Raw genomic sequence first — 26,332 nt, 5'->3', positions numbered from 1 at the left:
TTGAGTCAGACCAGTCTGAAGATCTGGGCTAAGTTTGGAGTTTGTAGAGTTAAAGCTTTAGGAGGAGTAGCAGTCAGAAATTTTAGTCTCAGAAGAATAATAATAACTGTAAGTTTAAACAGCATTTCAGTAAATTGGCTTTCTCAAGCCCACTTAATGATATTCAGATAGAAAATAGGCATTTTGAATTATAATAATATTTCACAATTTCTGCTTTTTTACTGTATTTTTCATTAAATAAATGCAGCCCTGGTGAGCAGAAGAGACTTCTTTCAACATTAATCATAAAATCATACAACCCCCAGCACTTTTGATAAATAGATAGATGGAAGAACATTGTTTTGCTTTAATTTTAAATTTAATTTTAAATTTTAAAGCTGAAACGAGTTAAATATCCCACAGAGTTTAATCGATCTCACTCACTCGGGTCCCTGCATTCATCATTCACATGTAGTTATGAACCAATCAGCTTGCGAGCAGGAGCCCCATTGCTGCTGAAATAATGGCACTTTCACAGTTTCTCTGAGCTTTAATTAGTTATTTTAGCTTTATTTTTACACGCTGCTGTGAAGGTTTATTGGCCTTTGTTATGGACACAATGCTGAACCAGGTATGGATTGTGTCAGAGCAGCTTCCATATTTAGTAAAGTACTGTAAATGTACATTTTCTGTATGAGTTAATTAGTTTGCACTGCATATATATATATATATATATATATATATATATATACATATATACACAGAGTACATATTAAAGTAATTCTAGCATTGTTTTGTTGCTGTATGGAGGCTGAAACATGTTATGAGTTAGGGCAGAGTTTAATGGGTTTAGAGGTTAAAAATCACGGTAGTTGCTTTAGGAAGCACCACTAATAATCTCCAGATAATTGCGTTGTTTAACCATGTTGACCTCGTCACCAGAAACTATCTTCCTCTAGTCTGTCTTGGCTTGTTGGAGATAATTAACTGCAGTCATCCAGCCTGCTGTGGGTTCCTGTAGTGCGGTTATGATAGAGATGCCATCTGCAAACCTAAATATATAATGATTATTATGGAAACTCTGACATGTGTTAATATGCAGTATTAATGGAAGCCAGTATCATTTTAGAAATGTTCTGTGGAATCTGTGCAATAATGTTGATTATCAGAGATGATCATTTTGGGTTTTTAAAAGGAATAGTTCAGCCCAAAATGAAAATTTGCTGAAAATGTGTTCGCCCTTAGGGCATCAAAGATGCAGATCAGCTCGTTTCTTCATCAGATTTGGTGAATTGTAGATTTGCATCACTTGCTCACCAGTGGATCCTCTGCAGTGAATGGGTGCCGTCAGAACGAGAGTCCAAACAGCTGATAAAAACATCACAGTAATCCACAAATAATCCATCAGTTAATATCTTGAGAAGTCAAAAGTTGTGTGCTTGTAAGAAACCAATCCATCATTAAGACATTTTTAACATCAAACCGTTGCTTCCAGCTAAAATATGAGTCCTCATATTGCTTTCTCCAGTGTTCGAATCCCGACTCAAGGACCTTTCCCGATCCCGCCCCTATCTCTCTCCCACTTTGCTTTCTGTCTTGTCCTGTCATAAAAAATAAAATAAAAAATTACTACTCAGAACTAGCCCAAAACTAGCCGAGCAGGGTCCCTGGTAAAAAAAAAAATTACGTTCCAGGGGGTAAAATACATATTTTTTGGCGGGGTTCCCCTGGTACAATTTGTATTCCAAAGGTTAAATGTACCATCGGGTCGCTTCAACCCGCGGACATGAAAAACAGCCTGCGGCAACAGTGTTAAAATAGCTCAATTCTGCAGGAAAACTGCAGACTTGCAGAAAACTTGTGAGTTCTTCATCAGATTTAGTAAAATGTTACATGGCATCACTTGCTCTCCAATGGATCCTCTGCAGTGAATGGGTGCCGTCAGAATGAGAGTCCAAACAGCTGATAAAAACGTCACAGTAATCCACAAATAATCCATCAATTAACATCTTCAGAAACCAAAAGTTCTGCGTTTGTAAGAAACCATTCCATCATTAAGACATTTTTAACATCAAACCATTGCTTCCAACTAAAATATGAGTCCTAATATTACTTTCTCCAGTTGAAAAAGTGGTCTGGTCTGAATCAGGAGAGAAATATACATAAATCAAGTATTGTTTACAAGCCACAACAGTTCAAAACAAATATGTGTTTTTGATTTCTGATGTGACAAACAACAGGAGATGGACTTTTTCACTGGGGGAAGCGTTGTTGTGGATTATTGACTTGTATTGTAACCAGAAATAATGGTTTGAAGTTAAAAACATCATAATGATGGATTTGTTTCTTACAAACACATAGCTTTTGGATTCTTAAGATATTAAGTGATGGACTGGAGTGGTGTGGATTACTTTTGGATTACTGTGATGCTTTTATCAGCTGTTTGGACTCTCATTCTGACGGCACCCATTTACTGCAGAAGATCCATTGGTGAGCAAGTGATGCAATCCCTTACGAAAAAGTTTAAGTGCGCTATTTGTATACTTCTTTTAAACTAAAAATAGGAAAGTCTGCTTTCAGTCTACTTTTCCAAGTAGTTCTCAGAAATGTGCTTTATGTACTTCCTCAGAAATATACTTAAAATGACATTTAAGTGTACTTGACTTATACTTAGAAAAAGTCTAAATATATTTAAGCTATACTATAGAGAATCCATGTTTTCATTGTTATACGGTAGGGGGCGCTATTACACGTCTTTTGTACAGAATTTCCAAAACACAAGTGAAGAAGAAACCAAAACAATAGATGCTTCCACATGTAATCCAACACGATCATCAGACATTAAAAAAAAATCATCAAAACCGTGTAATGTTATGGAATAAAATGTCGACCCATGAGGAGGTAATGATGACTGTCAAGGTTTGGGGTGTTGATCAACTCCATCTACATTTTGATTATCATATCAACATATGTTTTTTCATTTGACGTTTTGTATGTTCAGATATTCATTTAATATCAATATCACATATACAAATGAATACCTAGATAAGGACATATAGTAGTATACTTAAAGTATGATGTAAAGTTCACTTAAAGAAAACTTACGAGTATACTTGCAGTATAAAACTACTAAACTGATAGTTTACTGAGACTATACTTCAAAGTGTATTAAACATGCTACAAGTATTTAATTAGTAAACTATCAGTATACCTATAAGTTCACGTTCAGTAAAAGTGCAGTACGAACTAAAAACATAAATGTAAACTAGTTGTGTAATCAAAGTTTACTACTGTTATACTTAAAGGAGAAGTCCACTTCCAAAACAAAGATTCACATACTCACCCCCTTGTCGTCCAAAATGTTCATGTCTTTCTTTCTTCATTCGTAAAGAAATTATGTTTTTTGAGGAAAACGTTTCAGCATTTTCCTCCATATAATGGACTGATATGGTGCCCCGAGTTTATCAGCTGTTTGAACTCTCATTCTGACGGCACCTATTCACTGCAGAGGATCCATGGGTGAGCAAGTGATGCAATGCTACAATTCTCCAAATCTGTCCTAAAGAAGAAACCTGGCACTGTGTCATTTAATTTACTGTAATTGTAAACTCTATTTTTTTTCTTTTGTCACAAGGCATAACTATTTTTGAACACAGTATAGTTTTTGATCAGTTTCCAATGACCAGAAGACAGCAAGTCTAGTAGTCAGTGTGTGGCTCTAACATACAATTCAATTACTGGCTAGCACAAATGGAGTTGTATACAAATAAATCCAAGTGTATTAACTGATTGAAGACTTAATCGCAAGAAGTTTATTTGTATGCTAAGATGTATTGGAGAAGTGCTTTAATTTATCTCAGTTGACTTGTATAGATTTGATCTTACTAATGGTTCTTGGAGGAACAGGGTTTGCTCCATTAAGTTATTGAGATCTTATTTTATTTTCACTTGATTTCTTAGTGATTGAAAAATGTCAAAACTGTCATTTTGAATGTTAAATAGTTTATTTCATTCATACTCACTTATCTGTCTATCTAAATGTAAGTATATGTTGCATATTTATATCTCTATATTTTCAGACATATAGATGTATAAAGACGTCTCCAGCCGTGACATCCGTCTCATGTGAAACTCTCACAACACTCATTTTCCTCTCTGTTTTGGTCTTTTCTCAGCTCCACTCTCGGAGTGGTCCACGCTGGGATTAAAACGGATGTGCTCAGAAGTCAAAGTGGAAGAATCGGCTCCAGCGATCGATCAAGTCATTGATAAACTGAAGAGCAGGCGTCCGCTGAGGGTTCAGAGAAGTGCTCTCTGTACAGCACTCAGGATAACGGTGAGGGCGGGACGTCCCACGGGCCGTTCCCTCTGGAGCAGGTTGAAGTGAGGTCAGAGATGCAGCATACATTCAGCGTAATGGGCAGTGGCAGATTAAGACTCTTTAGTGCCCCTGGGCAACGACACCTAAAGTGCCCCCCCTGTATGTAGTATTTTATATACTTGATTATATAAAAGAAATCAGCAGTCTAATAAAGAGGTTTATTGGCAAAAAATATTTTATATTTTGAAAATTCAAAAATACTAAGATTAATTGTATTTAATTACAAAATACAAAATAGTATTTTGTATTTCAAAAACATGTTTTTGAAATACTGCCCATCCCTGACTGCACTTAACAAATTTATTGGACCACCACCCAATGTACGGTTTGTGCCACATCCAGCTGCCCTAAACTAAGTACTGGTGATTATTACCAAAATCATTTTTAATGTTTCTGTAATGGTTAATCCACCAGTATGTGTAAGATCTTTAGTCAAAGTAGTGTTTCTAATGCTAAAATATAATTATTGTTGGGATTAAATGGATTCAAAGACAGATTGCACAAAAACTTAATCAAAAGTAAGTCTTTGGGAGCAACTAGAAACTATCTGAATGTCAATATCAACAGAGACTGTGGAAAAAGTGCATCAAAACAATGTCAGCAAGAATGCAAACTTTTATCAAGGCAAAATGAGGCATACAAAATAAAAATAAAATATTTATTTATTTGGTTTATTAGTTAATTGTTGGTTATGTGTGAATAAACACAATTTAGTTGTTTATTATTTGTTAGAAATGACAATACAATTTTTAGTTTTAAACATGTTTTTGACGGGTGGTCTAATAAGTTTGTTAAACACTGTATAGCTACATAGTTTTATGAGGATTTGAACTGAAAATAAAACTTACATACTCACTTTTTTTACACTTTGCCCCTTTCTTGATTGCCAACAACTGCAAAGTACAACGTGAAAGCGCAAGGCTGACGCTCTGCAGTGAATTCACACATAGATAAGTGAAGCATTTTAATTTCAGTTGAAGAGACGGGAGTTGCGCGATGCACCGCACAGCATGCTCCTAGAATCTGACTGAGTAATATATAGGCGTTGAAACGAAAGCGCACGGGTTCACGCAGTTTGTGTGAATCTAGCGATAGGTCGCGAATCCACTAATTCACACGGGAGAAAAAAAAATTCAGAAAAATTTTCAGGGGACTTAGTATGTTCTGATGAAAGCGTATATATATATATGCCATGGCTAAACAGGCGTTTGAGAATACATCGCTTGTCTTTACAGAGAAATTTTTTTGCGTGGTGCCCCCCCCTGGACGTGGTGCCCCTGGGCACTTGCCCAATTGCCCATATGGTTAATCCGCCTATGGTAATGGGTTAAGGGTTTATACAATGCTACATCACACGTAAGGTGAAAAACACTGATAATCTAGTGAGATCATATGGAGATCATATTTTGAGTTGATCAGGTAAAAAGGAACATGCTCAGTAGCATTAATAGAATATTAGGGTTAAATGATATCTATTTTTAAAACGTTATTTGTACATCATTTGTGGTGCTTTTTTTCTGAAACGTTTTAATTGGATGATTTTTCAACATATTTAAACGTTACTATTTACAACTTGTTTTTCAGAATGTTCAGAGAAAGTAACATTTTTTTAAAAAGTGGACTTTGAAATAAATAACATTTTCATGACTTAACAGGTGCATTATATTTTTATTAGCTGGAAACAAGGCCGTAATCATGTTTTTAATATTGGACCAATTATTTATTTATTTATTAGATTTTAATAAAGCATAAAAACTATTTGAATATTTGTATTTTCAAATGCATTTTTATTTGAATTTCTTAAATATGTAGAAAATATTAATTCATCTAATTCTTTTTGGAATTACTTAACTTAAATAATACCTTTTTGCTACATTTAAGGAAAAATATGAGTTTTTTTTTTAAGGTTTTGGTATTTGTGCCTGCTTGGCAGAATTTTGCCAAGTCCAAGATTTGGTAACACTTTATTTTAAGGTCCAATTCTCACTATTAACTAGTTGCCTTTTAGCATAGCATATTACTAGTATACTGGCTGTTCATTAGTACTAATAAACCACATATTTATGCTTTATTCTGCATGACCATATAGCAGCAGTTCAGGAGGTTATTCAGGGAAAAACTCCCTATTCTAAAGTGTTACCCAAGTTGTAATATCTAAAATTTTAATTTTTTTTTTTATTTTGTTCTGTGTAACTGAGTTACTGTTCTGAGTAACTTTTGTAAAATAAGTATTTATTTTTTATTATTGATTTATTTTGGCAAGACAGGTGCATTTATATAGCACAATTCATATGCAATGGTAATTCAAAGTGCTTTATTTTAAAATAATTAAAAAAAATAATCTTTAAATAATCATAGTAGATGCTTTGGAAATAAATTTAACAATACAAAGTATTTAAGAATTGTTGATATTTCTCAAAAAATTCATACAAAATTGTTGTGTTATTTAGTCAGAAATTCTGTTTCTGAAATATATAGAGATAGAGATAGAAATATCTAAACCTGTATCTATATCTATATACATATATATATATATATATATATTTGTGAATTGTGAGTAACTTTTGTAAAATAAATTTTTGGTGCCTGATTTGGCTGAATTTTACCAATTGCAAGTATATATCATATACTTCATATATGTATATATATATATATATTTTACAAGTTACTCAGAATTCACTATATATTATTTGAAAAGAATTTTTAAAATAATCTTTAAATAATCATAGTAGATGCTTTAGAAATAAATGTAACAATAAAACATTTAAAAAATGGTTATTTCTCAAAAAAAATTTAGTCAGATATTCTGTTTCTGAAATTTGCTGTAATTTAATTTCAGTTATATTTATCAGCATTTTATCAGCTATTTTTCACCTTGCTCTCTTGGCATTGGTATTGTCGTTTGCCTTTAAAACAACAACAACAACAAAACTCTAGACTTTGCATAGCTACAGTTGTAAACATTGTTAGTTATGGTTATATTTGCATTAATGATGTAAATGAAAAGTGCGCAAGAGTCTTGCTGAAATATGAGGGTATAATTAAACTCTGGTTTGGATCAAACAAGTCCTCATGATCTTCACATTTAGGGTTCTGTGTACTAGCTCTGGTGAAGTAGCTTACTGTATGTAGACTGAATCTCATCAAACTCGATTCCCTGTGAAATGGTTGATGTAGCATCTGTTGGTTTTAACACCTTGAACATATGATCCTCAGAGTTACGGCTCAATGGCAGACTTCAGTAAAAACAGCTCTTAACACTCAAACTAAACTGCTAGAGACGCTCGCGGTCATTTCTAAGTGATGTTAAATCCTGACAACGACACCCCGCGATTTCTCGCACAACATTAGCGATTACAGAAATAGATGTTTGTTTCTTTTTCGTGCAATGAAACTAAGGCTTTCAGGCTTCCAAAAGGACACAAACAATTTCTAAAGTTGGCTTTGGAGTTGCATTCGTGAACTTAATAATAAACTGTTCTTGCGGTGCTGCTAATAAACTTGGCAGGCCTTAGGTACGATTCTGGTCGACCAATCGTGAGCGTTTTCTTTGAGAGAAAATGACCTCCTGCCGTAGCAGCATGCCTGTCGCAAGCCAAGATGGTTTGCCAGAAAAAGTGACTTGCTATTCTTTCAGCAAGGTCAGTCGGTGTGTGGATGTTAGGCACGATAGCTTACATCATAGTTACTGTCACATGTAGTTTGTAGCGATTAAATGAGTCTCCTTTAAACTTTGGAGAGATGTTGCCACGCTTCTTTTATTCGTTAGTATTCCTGACTGTGAACAAGGGATTACATTTGGACCACATTGTAATGATTACACTGCTATAAACATGCATCAGGGTTGCCTAATGCATCAAACTCCATTAAAATTAAAATTGTTCCTAGTGTATTGGGAGTTTAGAATTTAAATATTTTTATTTTATTTTATTTTTTTATTGTTTTATTTTATTTTATTTTGGTTTTAGTGTAGCTTTTTCTACTTATTTAGTTATTTTTAAAGCTGTCAGAGTTGATGTGTAATTGTTTTTTAATTGTTTTTAATAGTTAACATTTTTTAACAATTTTTTGCATTTATTTAATTTAATTTATTTATACCACCAAAACTACTTTTTATGCATTAATTCAAATAGAAAACGGCTGCAGGTTACTACTTTTTTACACTGAACATGTTGTAATATTTCAATATAGATGTTATATTTTATACATTCATTTATCACTGCAGATGCCATCAGGGTGATTTGCCTTGACATCTAATGACTCATGTGTCTTCACTCTCATTTCTGAGCGTCAGTGAAGCTGTAAGTGTCTTCTGATGTTGTTTGAATGAATAGCTGGAACTGGATCCGTGTGTTTCGGGGTCGCAGAGCTCAGCTGTGGCTCAGAGTTCCCAGCAGAGGCTGAGGTCGTCTCTGTTGACCCTGATCCACACCATCTGTGATGTGTCACTGCAGCGGCACAAAGACGCGGAGCTCCGGTCAGTCATGTGACACGACTGATTGACTGACTGTGATTCATAGATCATAAAAGTATGTCATACAAGAATGAATGTGTGTCTAAAAAAAAACCCTTTTAATTATTCTTAATTTTTAAAATTATAAATAAACATTAACTGAAATAAAATTTGAAACTTTTGCCTACGCCAATTTTGTTTTCATTTGTCATTTACCAAGTTTAATAAAACAAAAAATTGAACTGAAATTAAAAACTATATAGACATGACAATGACAAGACACAACAAAATTACAAAAAACTTTAATTCATTCTCAAATAAAAGCAGGAATTTTAAAATTAAAGTATGCGTATTTGAAATATTTTCTATCATTATGAATATGTTACAGTAAAATTTATAAATAAAATAATTCAAAATGACAAAACACAACAAAATTACAAAAACTTTAATTCCTAAATAAAAACAGAAAATTTTAAATTAAAGTGTGTTTGTGTGTTTGAAATAGTCTGTAACATTATAAGTATGTTACAGTAAAATGTGTAAATAATTAAATAAAAATTAATAAAAATGACAAAACAACAAACTTACAAAAAAAATGTAATTAAAAAAACAGAAAATTTTAAATTAAAGTGTGTATGTGTGTTTGAAATCATTTGTAACATTATAAATGTTACAGTAAAATGTATAAATAAATAAGTCAAACGTGACAACAACAAAATTACAAAAAACTTTAATTCTCAAATAAAAACAGAAAATGTAAAATTAAAGTGTGTATGTGTGTTTTAAATATTTTATAACATTATAAATATGTTACAGTAAAATTTATAAATAAATAAAATGTGTAAAAATGACAAAAACACAACAAAATTATTAAAAAAAAACCTTTAAAGTGTGTATGTGTATTTGAAATATTTTGTAACATGACAAATGTTATAGTAAAATTTATAAATAAAAAAAATTAATGACAACAACAACAACATTACAAAAACTTTAATTCTCAAATAAAAACAGAGAATTTAAAATTAAAGTGTGTATGTGTGTTTGAAATAGTTTGTGACATGACAAATGTTATAGTAAAATTTATAAATAAAATAATAAAAAATGACAAAAACAACAAAATTACAAAAAACTTTAATTCTCAAATAAAAACAGAAAATTTAAAATTAAAGTATGTGTATTTGAAATATTTTGCAACATTATGAATGTTACAGTAAAATTTATATATATACATTAATATAAATAAATAAATAAAGTAAAAATGACGAAAACACAACAAAAGTACTAAAAACTTATCTCTAATAATCAAATAAAAACAGAAAATGTAAAATTGAAATATTTTGTAACATTATAAATGTGTTACAGTAAAATGTGTAAATAATTAAAATGACAAAATTACAAAAAAAACTTCTAAACTAAAAAAAACTAATTCTCAAATAAAAACAGAAGATTTAATAAATATTTGAAAGATAAACAAATATTTGAAATCTGTGATATTATGTTTAATTTTAAATACAGTTGTGCTACTTAAAAACTGATACTTTTTTTTTTTATTTGAAACATGTGATACATGTTTTCTTTGACGAATAGAAAGTTCAAAAGAATGGCAGTTATTTGAAATTTAAAATCTTTTGTAATATTATAAATGTCACTTTGGATCAATTTCATACATCCTTGCTGAATAAAATTAATTTCTTTTAAAAACTCTTCCTGACCTCAAAGTTTTGAGTGCATACAAAAAAAGAAGAAAAAACACTATAATCAACAAGACAGTCAGATAAATCAGGAGTGAAAGCCACAGGCAGCACGTTAATAGATGTGAAATCTGTGATATTTTCAACCCTTTTGCCTTTTTCATCCGACGACAGCATCTGAAAAATAATTAATCTTATGTGGCGATTGCAGAGCCCTTGTCCAAATATGGATTTCCAATTTGCATAGTTCAGCCTGTGTTCTGTCAGAGAGCCGTGGTTCAGACAGGTCTAAAGACGAGGATGCTCCGCTCTTTCTGAATATCCGCCGCTGAAGGGAGCCGGATCCATGACTGGAATTAGGAGTCGAATCGATGGTCCAATGGGGCGTCGGCGACAGGAGTCTTTATTCAAATGAGAATAATTGATTGGTCACCCTTTTGATTTACATATAAATGAAACCTTTTTATCAGTCCGTCCACCTGTTTGAACCTCATCACGAGCCGCTCCCCTGTGAGAGATGTGACGTGCTGTTGGGCTTCATTCGCACATCAATGAGCGACGACTCAGGTTCTGACATCGCACGTCGCTTTGTATTCGCCTCCTGTCGCCACATCTGAAATGAGATATTTCACAATGAAAACATCCGGACGGTGGGGGGGGAGGCAGAACCGACTGCGACCCGTAAGGTCACATTCAATCTTCATTAGTATTTTTACATATTTTGGGGCCGCTTTTAGTGAAACGACGGTACAGAGAAGCGTTCAGAAGTTTAAAGCTTTTTAATGAAAGACGTCTGTTCTGCTCACCAAGGCTGGATTTATTTGATCAACAATACAGTAGAAATTGTAAATTATTTTTGACATTTAAATAACTGTTTTCTGTGTAAATATATATTACGATGCAATTTATTCCTGTGATCAAAGCTGAATTTTTAGCTTCATTACTCCAGTCTTCAGTTGTACATGATCCTTTAGAAATCATTCTAATATGCTGATTTGCATTTCTGAGTATTATCTTCTGAGTACTAATTATTTTTCAGGATTCTTTGATGCAAACAAACTGCAAAAGAACAGCATTAAGTTTAAATAGAAATATTTTGTAGTGTTTTAAATGTCTTTACTGTCACTTTTGATCAATTTAATGCATCCTCGACAAATAGAATAAAATAAATAAATAAATACATACATACGTTTAAAAAAAAAAAAATAATAATAATAATAACTCATTTTCCCACGTCTGGACTGAATGACAATAAAGTGAACTTGAACTTAAAATATTTCTCATCAAATTGTCCCAAAACCAAAACAAACAAACAACAACAACAAAAATAATAATAAAAAATCTTACTGACCCCAAACCTTTGAGTGCAATAAATAAATAAATAAATTACTGTTAGTGTTAAATTTGAGAAAATTACTTTAATTTCCCCATATCTGGACTGAATAACAAAAAAGTGAATTTGAACTTGAAATATTTCTCATCAAATCCCCCCAAAAAAATAAATAAATAAAAGAAAAAAAATAAAATAAAATGAATGAATGAATGAATGAATGACTAACTAACTAACTAAATAAATAAAATCTTACTGACCCCAAACTTTTGAGTGCAATAAATAAAATAACATAAAATAAAATAAAAACCTAGTACTGTTAGTGTTAAATTTGAGAAAATTACTGTAATTTCCCCACATCTGGACTGAATAACAATAAAGTGAATTTGAACTTGAAATATTTCTCATCAAATTCTCAGAAAAAATAAAAAAATAAATAATAATAATAAAAAAAAAATAATAATAATAATAAATAAATAAATAATAATAAAAAACTTACTGACCCGAAACATTTGAGTGCAATAAATAAATAAATAAATAAATAAATAAATACAATACAATAAAATAAAAACCTAGTACTGTTAGTGTTAAGTTTGAGAAAATTACTTTAATTTCCCCACATCTGGAGTGAATGACAATAAAGTGAGCTTGAACTTGAAATATTTCTCATCAAATTCTCCCAAAACCAAATAATAATAATAATAATAATAATAATAAAATTTCCAGGTCTGGAAAATCAGGTCAAATTCTCCCAAAACCAAGAACAAAAACAACAAAAAAACTTACTGACCCCAAACCCCATTCAGTTCATACAATAAAAATAGATAGATTCATAGAGAAAAAAAAAGCTGCTATCCATTTTAACTTTCTCTGTCTCAATGGCTTTTAGTAGAAAATAATGAATGATGGCTATAATTTTCCACCAATCTCATGCTGTAAAAGTGTTTTGTCACTGTAATTATTTAATAACACTGAACAAACCTGACTGCATTACTGAATTACACTAATGAAAGTCCTTTTTAAGGGTCAGAGATAAACAGTGAAATATACTCATTTACAGTGCAAGTGTACAGGAATGAATGGATGTCTTATCACGAGTGACACTGTTCTCCTCTGCGCGTTTACGCATCTTATTTAGGTTATAAAACCCATTTAATTGTCATTTCGTTATTCAATGAGCCGTGACTTACGAACAATCTGAGCTCTCTGGGAGTATTACAGGTGATTAGGTTAATCACTTTTGCTGACGGAGGAGTCATAATTACCGCACTGCTCCTGTGAAGAAGGTGAGGATTCAATGATCTTGCATCCTTAACAACCTTGAAAAACCGTCGCAGTGAATCTGAGAGCAAAAGACACGTGTTTCGTGACACAGATGAAACTCTGTTGCTCCGTCTGAGATCAAGAGGCCTGATGGAGTTGAATGTTTCTTTTAGTTTTCACTTTTTCACTTTTGTCTCTCCTATAAAAATAGATATAAATGAGTCATTAGTTGACAAAGTAAAAATAAAATGACTCATCTGACTTTTGATCACAGATGTTGATATTTTGGTAAATCTGAACACAGATGTTGTTCAGAATCACATCTGAGAAGAAGCAGAAGTCTCCATTTGTCATAAACAATTGTTGTTGTTTTTTTTTTTTTTATTATTATTATTTCCCCTTGATATTTTTTTGTGATTTCTGTGTAGGCTGAACTGAATTTTTAGCATTTGGTATTTTCTAATATATATATATGTATATATATGTATAGATAGATGCACTTCTTACATGTTATATATATATATATATATATATATATATATATATATATTTAAATGAATACTTTTATTCAGCAAGGATGCTTGCAACTGATCAACAGTAAAATTAAAGACATTTATAATGTTAAAAAAAAAATTAAAATGAATAATTTTCTTTTAAACTATCTATTAAAGAAAAAATGTATCAGTTTTTAAACATAATGTTTTTTGTGATGTATAAAAATCTTTTATATATAAAAAAGGTTTGGGTAATTAAAAAAAAAGGAAATTTTAGGAAATTTTAAATTTTAAAAAGTATTTATTATTTTATTTTAATTATTTAAAAATGAAAATAAATAAATAAATGAAAAAATAAATGAATAAATGAATGAATGAATGAATGAATAAATATAAAATACTTAATATATATATATATATATATATATATTTACATATTTTTTTTAACTCTGATGTATAAAAATCTTATTGAGCCCAAATTTTTTTAAAAAGAATTTAATTAAAATTAAACGTTTTTTACTGTAATATATAAAAATCTTACTGACCCCAAACTTGTAAGTGTATTTAAATAAATAAATAAATAAATAAATAAATACATAGATAGATAGATAAATAAATAAACAAACAAACTTTTAGGATTCGTTTTTAAGTGTTTGTTATTTTATTTTTATTATGTAGAAATTAAAATAAATAAATAAATAAATAAATACTTTAAAAATCCCTAAAAGTGTTTTTACTGTGATATATAAAAATCTTACTGACCCCAAACTTTTAAGTGTATTTTAAATAAATAAATACATTAATTAATTAATAAATAATAAAATAAATAATCCCTAAAAGTGTTTTTACCCTGATATATAAAAATCTTACAAACCCCAAACTTGTAAGTGTAAATAAATAAATAAATAAATAAATAAATAAAATTTTAGGAATTTTTTAAAAAGTATTTATTTATTTTTATTATTTAGAAATTAAAATAAATAAATAAATAAATGATAAAAATTAAATGATAAATACTGAAAAAAATATATATATTATTATTTTTTGATGAGAATATAATAGATATAATATAGATTTCAAATATAAAGATTCTGTTGTAAAATAAAAAAAGAAAAACAAAGTTTCTGTATTCAACATGAAAAATAATATAACAAATTTCACATGTATTAACTTTTCTGCCAGTGCTTTTCACTCCTTATTTCTTCAGCTTTGTCTAGTGAATTAAATATTAATGGGCGAAATGAATCGTTTACATTCAAGTCACCGGTATCTGCTGAAGTGTGATTTACATAACAGTTCCTTTATGTTTTTTTCCCACTGCATTAGAAATATGTGCTACATCAACTGCAGGCCATGAGAAGTTGTTCCCAAGGGTGTGCTATACATCTTTTAAGGAGATCTTTTCCTCCTGAGGCTTGTACAATGCACATCACCGACTATTGTCAGGACTTATGGAGCAGAAATAGCCACGGCGTGCAGAGACTTATGGCATATTGTTGGTTGAAACTCATTGGGTATGCAGGATTCAGACTGCTGGCACGGATGTTTTCCTGCCATCAGACTGCTGATGAGGGTTTACGCTCACAGAGGGCACATTGACTGCCAATATGACCTTTTCTCCAGAGACCTGATGCCGATGACGCGTCTCGGCAGGCCTGGAGAGACTCTGTGCATTAGGGCCGATGGCACGTACTTGTATTTATGCCCTTTTTTCCTAGTGCTTTCTGCTGTTTCTTTGTTCAGATGTATGTTCCAGGTTGCACAGAAGTGTCAAGGTTATATGTTGTAAGGCCTTTCAGAGCCGTGCTGGAATGATGTGGCTCTGGGATTGAATTTAAGACTTTGTGCTTGAAAAGAAGGCGAAAGACCTTCCTGCCGGGCTTGTGGGAAGGAATGGTGGAGTTAGAGAGGATAAAGCACTTAAATAGATCTAAATAAGCTTTTCTGATGCGTTTCTCGTGCAGCATTTGACTGGCGATGGAAAGGTCATGGGTTCGAGGGAAGGCTTTTTCTAAAAAGTTAAGTCTTTAACTGGAAACACAAGTTCATATCACCAAATCAAAGTTGTCCAGGTGCATTGTGCACCATTCATTCATTCATTCATTCTTGCTTGTTTACATGCTTATTTGCTGTATTGCTTTTTGTTTACTTGCTTTATTTATATGCTTATTTACCATATGTATGTATACATTTATTCTTATTTGGTTATTTATGTTTTTGCTTATATATTTGTGTGTGTGTGTGTGTGTGTGTGTGTGTGTATTTATTTTTTCTTATTTCCTTTGTGTTCATTTGCTTATTTGTTTACTTGGTTATTTATTTATGCTTATTTCCCTACATATGTTTATATATATGTTATATGTGCTTAAATATATTGCTTATTTGCTTTATTTATTTGCTTATTCTTTTTATTTGTGTATTTGCCTATTTTATTTGCTTATTTGCTGAAGTTATTCATTTGCTTATTTGTTTTGTTTAATTTATTTGCAATGTTTATTTGCTTTTTTTGTTTATGTCTATTTATTTATTTATTTATTTATTTATTTGTGTTTGCTTGCTTATTTGCTATATTTATTACTTTTTGTTTACAAGCTTATTTTCTTTTTTAATTGCTTATTTGCTATATATATATATATATATACACATATATGTGTGTGTGTGTGTATGTATTTATTTTTTCTTATATGTTTATTTGCTTATTTATTTGCTTATTTGTGTACTTTATGCTTATTTCCCTATGTTTATTTGCTTATTTGCTGCTTTTATTTGCGTATTTATAATTATTTGCTATATTCATTTACTTATTTATGCTTTTTTTTTTTTGTTTGATTGTGTATTTGCTCATTTATGTAATTGCTTATGCCTATTTTATGTATTTATTTATTTGTTTGTTCTTGCTTGCTCATTTTCTATTTTATTTTATTTTATTTTTTTTTTTTCTTATTTGCTTTTTTATTTATTTGTTTATCTGCTATATATATCTTATTACCTTATTTGTGTTTGTTTTTATTACTTGGTTATTTATTTATGCTTATTTCTCTATGTGTTTGTTTGCTTGTATTTGTTTATTTACTTTATGTAATTGCTTATTTTGTTTTATTTGCGTATTTGCTTATTTATTTGCTCATTTGATGTATTGATTGATTTATTTGCATTGTTTATTTATTTATTTATTTATTTATGTATGTTTGATTGCTTATTTGCTTTATTTAATTTCTTATTTGCTATATGTATATGTGTGTATGTATTTACTTTTTTCTTTTTTCCCTATGTATGTTTATTTGCTTATTTGCTTTATTCATTTGCTTTTTTTGGCTTATTTATTTGCTTGTATATTTGCGCATTTATCTAATTGATCATGCCTATTTTATTTATTTATTTATTTATTTATGCATGCATGCATTTATTCATTCATTTATTTATTTGTTCTTATTTGCTTGTTTCCTTTTTTTGTTTTTGCTTATTTGCTTTTTTATTTATTATTTTTTTTATTTTATTTGCTTATCTGCTAACTGCAGTTGCTCTTGACAGCATTATACATTTTCATTTTATGAGTTGACATTTCCACTTTGTTTGTGTTTCCAGCCCCACTTAATATAATAAATGATTTACTATAATTTGATTATTTTATAGCAGTGATAATATTTTACACCCCCTCCCCCTAAAAAAACAACAAACAAACAAAAAAACCTTTATTTTCATTTTAGTTTCTTTTTATAGAATGTTTTCAGAATCAGAATGAGCATTAGCTTTCTGAGTCTGGCCACTGCATGAACGAAACAGCGAAAATATTCTCTCTGGAAATCCAGGTAACAACAGTTGGTCAAGCTTGTCAACTAGTTCGAGCTGTGTGTTGGAGCACAGTCCAGATCCCCATCGGTTTAACCAAGGTGGTTTATAGCAACTCTAGTCCGATTAACCATTGTATATGCCAGTCTGACTTCAGCTGATCATCAACCGTCTATAAACCTTTGCTAAAACTTTGTCCAAATAGAAACTGGCACTTTGACTATTAGTTGTTGTTTTTCGCTGTATATTTTTAGCATGGTAAAAAAAGGTGTTAACCACAGGGGAACACAGTTAACACAGGTGTGCACATGTTAATTAACTCAAAGGAAGATGATGGATCCAGATGGCACCAGATGGAGCTGATGTGGAGCTCCTGTGTTCCTGCTTTGACGATATTGGACCTTTTTAATGATTTACACTCTGTGAAACTCAGCTGGATGAAATCTCAATTAAAACAGCGGGTCAAGGTTTGTCTAGGTTTGGATGAGAAATCAGACCGAACACATTCAAATGTAGCTATTTATTTTGACCAAATATATGAGGAAAAAAATTCTTTAAATTCTCTACATTTTTTTTTTTATCTGTTTGCCGCCTTGACATTTTATATACTTTTTAGCATTAAATAAATAAATAAATAAAAATGTAATCTACATGTAATTAATTTGATGCTAAAATACTAAAACCAAAGCTAAAATCAATCTAAAATAAAGTCAAATGTTCACTATAATTATAACTATGATATAAATGTAATATACATATAATATTAATATGCTAGTTGTTTAATTAACAATATATTAATAATAAATTTAATTAATATTAATTAAAATATTTTATATTTTAGCATTGAATTAAATATAATTTTATATTTATGTAATAATTTAATAATTTAATTAATTAATTAATTAATTAATTTGTTTACTATACTTTTTAGATCTGTAGTTAATTAACAGTAGTTAATGCAAAAGGTATCATGAACTAAGAAAAAAAAGGTTTCACAGCATCTATTACTTTAGGTTAATGTTAAATGTTAAACTAATAAACGTAAATAAACCAATTAATCAAGAAAGCCTAGCTTTAAATAAAATAAAATTAAATTAAATAAAATTAAATAAAATAATTATTAATCAAACAAACAAACAAATACAATTTATCTGTAGAAACCCGATAATAAAATGTCTAAACGGACATTAATTTTGGCTCAAGAAAGTCTAGCTTTAAATTAAATGTAATATAATATAATAAATAAATAAATAAATAAATAAACAATCATGCATTATTATTATTATTATGTTGAGACTTGATAGCAAAGATGTTGGCTTGTGCCTATTCTGGAAAAAATAAATAAAATAAAATAAAATAAATAAATAATAGTTATAAATAAATACATTTTACATGTAGACACTAAATGGTTTGGATTGTAACTTTGATGTTGTCTTGAGACAGGCATGCTTGGAAGTTTAAATTAATGTTAATTGATAAATAATAAACAAGGAATTGTTTAAATTATTAAATAAACACATTTAAATAAATAAATAAATAATTGTACTTATATTTAGGTATTAATGTATTATGTGCAGAAACAAAGAAACATAAATTGATTAATTTATACATCTTAAATTGTTGAAAATGCAGTGTTTATATATAAAAATTAACATCGAATTTTTATAAATAATGCTGTGGAGCTACTGAATGTTGTCAAATGTTAATGAATTACAGTTCGTTTAAGCTTTAGATGTACGAGAGCAGAGACTCTTTTCTCCGTCTTCTGTCTGACGTTTGTTGATGTTTTCGTTCCATGGTGAGCGAACAGATGCTTTCAGCGGTCGCAGTCAAAGGTAAGATGACAGGAGTGAGAATGTCAGAGACGAAAACCTCGCTAGTAAACTGACAGAGTCAGCGCTCGCAGACTCCAGTAGCGCGGCTGTTTCAGTCATGAGTCATATGTTCCGCCGCTGCTGTTATTTTCACCTGCACAAATCAATGTCGCTGCGTTTCTCTGCTGTTCTTTAGGTATCGGAGGAAAAGCTTTTATGTACGAGGTGTGAAGATGTGGTCCAGAAATAAAAAGAAAGCAACAAATTATGTGATTATGAAGATCATAATGTTCACTTGTTCAAGTAAACATCAAGAGGTATTTAAAGACTGCTGCTGTTGATGTTGTGCATTATGACTGAATGTAATGGGCAGAAAAATAATATAAATGTGACTGAAAGAGTCATTTACTTGAAAAATGTAGCCTACAAATGAACTGTAAACAACGGGTCAAGGATTGTCTAGCTCTGGATGAGAAATCAGACAAAACACATTCAAATATAGCTATTTATTTCGAACACTTGGAAAAAATATTTCTTTTAAATATATTTTAACCTTTGCTTGGCTCTTAAAAGCATAAAATTGATTTTCTGCTTTATCTGTTTGTTGCCTTTGACGTCATAGCATAGCTTAGAATTAAACAAAATCTATATAAATATATGTATATATAATAGTGAAAATAGCAGATTAAACCATCTTTGCTGATGCTTTTTAGCATTAAATGAAAAATAATAATATAACTTAAAAAGTATTTTAAAAAGTATTTATATATAGTTAAACTGATTTTAAAATACATGCTTTATTTTATTTTATTTTAAAAATAGCATTTTTGCTGATGTTTTTTTTTTTTTTTTTTTACCATGAAATGAAATATAATAAATATAAACAGCTAACTAAATAAAACCTAAGTATTAAATATAAATATAAATATTAAAATAAAAGTATTTAAATCTAAAATAAAGTAAAATGTTTACTGTAATTATAACCATTATATAAATGTAATATGAATATATAAATATAATTTATATTATAATTATTTATGGCAACATGTAATTTTATTTATTTAACATTTATATTTATATTTTTATTTATATTATAGTTATATTTATAGTCAAAAGGTTTATTTTATTTTAAATTGATGCTTTCTACCATTTAATGAAATATTTAATTTTATTTATATAGTAATTATATTTATAAACAATTTTTATTTTATGTTATTTTTATGGATGCTTTTTATCATATAATTAAATATTATATTTATTTATATTTATATAATCATAGTAAATAAAATAATAATAATATTTTTATTTTAGATTGCCTTTTGCCACTGAATGAAGTATTATGTTTATTAATGTTTATATAATATTTATATTTATATTAAACTTTTTAAATTAATTAATTAATTCATTCTTATCCCTTTGCATTCTATTTATATAGTGATTATATTTATAAACAACTTTTATTTTATTTTTGATAAATGCTTTTTAGCATATAATTAAATATTATATTTACTTATATTTATATAATACCTATTATAATAAAATATAATACAAATTTTATTAAATTATATTAAATTATAATAAAAGTTTTTTTTTTTAGTTTTGATTGCTTTTTGGCATTGAATTAAGTATTATACATATTTATATTTATATAATATTAATATTTATAATCAACTTTTTTAACATTCATTCATTCTTATTGCATTCTTGGTCTGTCTTTGTGATACAGTTTGATCAAAATGATCTTTTCAGCAAGCATTATACCAACTACAGGCTTTTAGTTGTGCTGTCTATCTAGATATCTCACTAGGTTTGGGATCGGAGCTTGAATATAGTGATATTATAAAACATGTAATCACTGTGAACCGCACCTTGCAATTGCAGTGGTTCCACGCAATTTCAGTGGCTTTTTGACAGCACTTTTATAGCTTTGAATTTTTATAGTGTTATTGACTTTAGGTCCTCATCTGCTGCCTGTGTAGAAATGGAGGAACATATTGTTTTCTGAGTGCCATTTTGGGACCTTTCAGATCAAACACACCTTTTGTAGCTCATTGTCCTGCGCCAATTATTTGGTCCGTAATTACACGTGGTGTGTGTCTCTCTCACCGTCTCGTATGCGATTGCCTGCTGGCATTAGGTCTCATATAATCCCTCCTTTGGCGCGTCCCGGCGGGATGTTGACAGGGTTTGTGCCTCGCTGGCATTCGCCTGGAACCAGATTACACAACCAACAACAGGTCATGCACTTCATTAGCATGATTTAGGCTGGAAATAAACCGCTGGGTGACATCAGCTTCACAGAGACACTAAATACCATCACGTTTATTCCACATCTGTTAAAAGGGCGACATTTCAGTGGAGCCAAATGAGTCCTCATCAACCATTTTGTCTAGTTCTTAGAGAAAATATCACTTTTTTAAACGTTTTTTTTTTATTTAATTTAATTTAATTTAATTTAATTTAGTTCTGTCTTTTAGTTGGCTTGGGAAGTTAGTTATCAAAGTTAATCAAATAAGTCAACACTGAAAGCTGAAGTTAATTAATTATTTAATTAGTAAGTTGGTATTTTTCATTAGTATTTTAACGCACATTTATAATTTAAGTGTTGTTTACATTATTATTTTGTAACAAACATATTTTTCCTTGATTTTAATTGTTTGTAAATGATTTGTAAAATGATTATTAATATTAGTATTAGTATTATTATTATATTCATTCTTAATATTCATTTTTTTTATTAGTTTATTATTTTATTTTTTAAGGAAAAGCAACAAGTGATGTTTAATGTGTTGACAGTATTGCACTGATAGCTTTATTTGACCATTATTTAATTTATTAGTAATATTTAAGTTAATTTAATTTAATTTAATTTAATTTAATTTTATTTTATTTAATTTTATTTTATTATTTGATTTGATCTTATAAACTTGTTTTTAATTCTATTTTATAACAAAATATTTTTTTCTAGATTTTAATTGTTTGTAAATTGTTTTTTTTTAATTATTATTATTAATATTATTATTTTTTCCTGTATTAATTCTTAATATTTAATTTTTTTTATTTAATTTTTTAAGGAAAAGCAACAAGTGATGTTTAATTTTTCATTAGTATTTTAGTACACATTTATTGAATTAATTTTTGTTTTATTTTGTAAAAAATATTTAAATTAAATATTTTAATGATATTTTTTAAAGAAAATATAAAAAAATCTAATAATATTAAAAAAATATATATATAAGTCTATTATATAAGTCTAAGTTTGTCTTAGTGTTTTCCGATCTTTAGTATTATCCGATAGTTTTATCCGATCTTTATTCTTTGCAATTTTACAGTATTTTTTCAGATCTGTTCATCCCACAAATGTGGTTTGAGTTCTGTTGGTTATAGATAACAGATTTGTAAACCAGCATTTCATTGTGTGCTTTGCCTTAATTGGCCGAAATAATGAAAGACGAACAGGACGTTGCATGAGGACAGAGGCTGAATAAGAACAAAACATGACCGCATTTGAAGCAGCAGGCTTGCATTATTGTATTTAGATGATGCAAAGTACCAAATCACACTGCAGTCAACCAACTTGCACTGATTTACCAGCAGTGTTTTGTGGGGTTTCTACAATTTGTATGCCGGTCTTTATAATCGCTCCTCGCCGCTGCTCGCAGGTATGTCTTGTTGTATCATATTAAACACAAAAGTCAGAAGGACTATATTTCCTCTGGCCATCTAACCTTGTACCGCCCTAGCCTCTCACTCTGTAATCTAATCTACTAATTTAGCAGAATCACAGAGCAATTGCATGAAAATAAGGCTCTAATTATTTGTTTCAAAGCTGATTTTCTACTGAAAAAGAACATGCTTTTGGAGTGAAAGTGCATCTGAGATGGGATAATGTCTTTAATGGTAATGATAACTTGCGTTGAGTGCTACATATTAAATATTTAATGAGGTGCTGTATATTTGATAGAATAACTCTGAGCGCCACAATTGAGATTCCTGTGTGCAGATTTGGGATATTTGTAATGCATTGGTCTTTCCAGACAGACAGTCTGAGGCCGGCTGTTTTTGAGGGCAAAACCGCAAACCGAGTAAAGATGACCTTGAGGTAAAGTAAGATTTAAAGCAAAATTTAAATCCTGGAAATGCATTTGTTCCATTATAGTTTCAGATCACAGTCAATAGCACTGGCATATCCTGCTTGTGAAATAAAGGAAACATCAATGTTTCTGTGACGTTTTGTTGACGTCAAACCTTTTGAGATGTTTGAAGTGTAAAAATGTGTATGCATAAATAAGACTTGAGAGCTTTTCAGTAAATAACTGAAATAACTGTTTCATTTCAGTCTGTTCTTCACAAAAATGCATTATACAGCTTCAAAAAAGTCTCTTCTGTTTAGCAAGGCTGCATTTACTCAATCAAAAATTGAATCAAATTTGTGAAATATTAAAAAAACAAGGTTATCTGTGTGAAAATTTTGTAAAATTTAATTTCATAATTTTCATTTTCCCTCTTTTATTTTAGTATTTATTTTATTTTATTTTATTTTATTTATTTAAATCTGTCTTTTAGCTTTTAAGTGAATAATAGTCTGTTCCTCACAAAAATGCATTATACAACTTAAAAAAAAGTCTCTTCTTCTTAGCAAGGCTGCATTTATTTGATCAAAAATTAAATCAAAATTGTGAAATATTAAAAAAAAAAAAAAATCTGTGTGAATATTTTGTAAACTTTAATTTCATAATTTTCATTTTCCCTCTTTTATTTTGGTATTTATTATTTATTATTTATTTTGTATTTTTCATTAGTATTTTAAAATTTATAAAAAAATTACATATGCATTTTCTTTTCCGTGAATTTGAAATGTTATTTTCAAAAAAATTACAATTTTAATTAATTAATTAATTAATTAATAATATTTAATTTTAATTTTTTTTTATTTTATTTTATTTTAAGTCTGTTTTTTAGTTGGCTTGGGAGCATTTAAGTGAATAACAGTTTAATTTCAGTTTAATTTTTTAAACAGTGTAATTTCAGTCTGTTCCTTACAAAAATACTAAATTATACAACTTAAAACAAGTCTCTTCTGCTTAGCAAGGCTGTATTTATTTGATCAAAAATACAGTAAAAATTCTGAAATATTATTAAAATTCAAAATAGCTGTCTTCTATGTGAATACATTGCAAAATGTTATTTATTCCTGTGATCAAATCTGAATTTTCAGCATCATTACTCCAGTCTTTAGTGCCACACGATTCTTCGGAAGTCATTCTAATATGCTGATTTGCTGCTTAAGAAACATTTCTGATTATTATCAATGTTAAAAACAGTTCTGCTGCTGAAAATTATTGTGAAAGCTATAATGCATTTTATTAAAAAAAATTCTTTGATAAATATAAATATAAAAGTTTAAAAAACACTATCTAATTGAAATATAAACCTTTATAACATTATAGGTGCCTTTACTGTCACTTATGATCAATTGAATTCATCTTTGATGAATATTCTTTAAAAAATGAACCATACTGACCTCAAACTTTCGAAAGGTAGGCCTACTATATATATATATATATATATATATATATATATATATAATTCACAAGTCATATTATGGTGCTTCTTTGTAGCTTGAAAGCCAGCGTGAACATGCTTTCATGCTTCTCCTTTTGTGGATTATTCCTTTAAAGCAACAGATGTAAGTCCTTGAGGTACATGAGAAAACTCGTTTTCCTCTTGCTAACAAAATTTCTGTATTTTACTATGGTTGAATTGCCATGCACACATTGTATATTCTCAGCTGCTGTTTATTCTGTCTAAACTGACGTGGCCTTGAGATGTTCTAGAGGAAACTTATACAATTAGTCACGGTTTCTAAACATAAAAAGTTCTGCTTAAACACCGTAAAGTTTGACAACGTGCAGATTTGCATGCTCACCCTTGCTGAAGCACAAATGGGCATTTTCCCTCTATTGGTTTGTGAAGCAATTTCATACAGATAATTGTCTTTCCTGAGGGTAATGACTTAAAGGAATACAAAATGTTCTCACCCTCAGGCCGTCAAGATGTAGATGAGTTTGTTTCTTCATCAGATTTGGAGAAATGTAGAATTGCATCGCTTGCTCACCAATGGATGCTCTGAGGTGAATGGGTGCCGCCAGAATGAGAGTCCAAACAGCTGATGAAAACATCACAATAGTCCACAAGTATTCACACCACTCCAAGTCAAAAGCTGTGAGTTTGTAAGAAACAAATCCATCATTAATATGGCTTTTAAACTAAGTTTGATCTTCTTCACAGGAGGAAGTGTTATTATGCATTATGGACTTTGGTGTTAAAAATGTCTTGATGGATTCCAAACATGCAGCTTTTGGTTTCTTTAGATGTTTATTGATGGACAGGAGTTGTGTGGATTGCTTGTGGATTATTGTTTTGTTTTTATCAGCTGTTTGGACTCTCATTCTGACGGCACCCATTCACTGCAGAGGATCCACTGGTGAGCAATTTCATTTATCAGTTCGCCACCTTTGAATTGTAAGGTTCTGTCTGCATTCTGAGCAGCTTTGAGAAATTGAGCTTCAAAGTTTTGCATTCCATGCATTCCAGACTTTCATTCTGACGGCACCCATGTACTGCAGAGGATCCATTGGTGAGCAAGTGATGGAATGCTACATTTCTCCAAATCTGATGAAAAAACAAACTCATCTACATCTTGGATGGCCTGAGGATGAGTATACATTTTAAGGAATTTTTTAATTTTGGGGTGATCTATTCCTTTAAAATAGATGTAGGAATCACTTTTAAAAGAATAGTTCATCGAAAATTGGAAATGATTTAATTTATCAATTCACCACCTTGGAATAGTAAGGTTCTATCATACTGCATACTGAGCAGCTTTGAGAAACTGAGCTTCAAAGTTTTTGCATTCCATGCAAAAACCAAAAATGTTTCACTGACTATATATATTAAAATTATTTTACAAATGTTGATCCTGATTGGTCCTGTTGTGTGCATTCAAAGTGCTGATTGGCTCGCAGATAGAACCTTATAGAACAAAGTTAGAGTTCGACTTTGTAGATAGAACCTTTTTGTTTTCTAAATAAAAAGTCCTAAAATATGCACAACTTTGCACAAAAAAAAAAAAAAA

At 29.7% G+C, this 26,332-nt stretch overlaps 1 long non-coding RNA gene across 1 annotated transcript in view; it reads left to right on the top strand.

Moving 5' to 3' along the window:
• The window catches only part of LOC127172067 (uncharacterized), a 105,322-nt gene that overhangs the window by 57,331 nt on the left and 21,659 nt on the right, over positions 1-26,332 (top strand). Inside the window, exon 2 of the long non-coding RNA XR_007828583.1 lies at positions 4,155-4,315. This is a non-coding gene — a long non-coding RNA (uncharacterized LOC127172067). The remainder of the gene's footprint in view (positions 1-4,154; positions 4,316-26,332) is intronic.

This window comes from Labeo rohita, chromosome 1 (genome assembly GCF_022985175.1).
Source record: "Labeo rohita strain BAU-BD-2019 chromosome 1, IGBB_LRoh.1.0, whole genome shotgun sequence".
Taxonomy (NCBI): Eukaryota; Metazoa; Chordata; class Actinopteri; order Cypriniformes; family Cyprinidae; genus Labeo; species Labeo rohita.
Note: the sequence above shows the minus strand (reverse complement) of the source record. Positions and strands in the feature narration are given on the sequence as shown.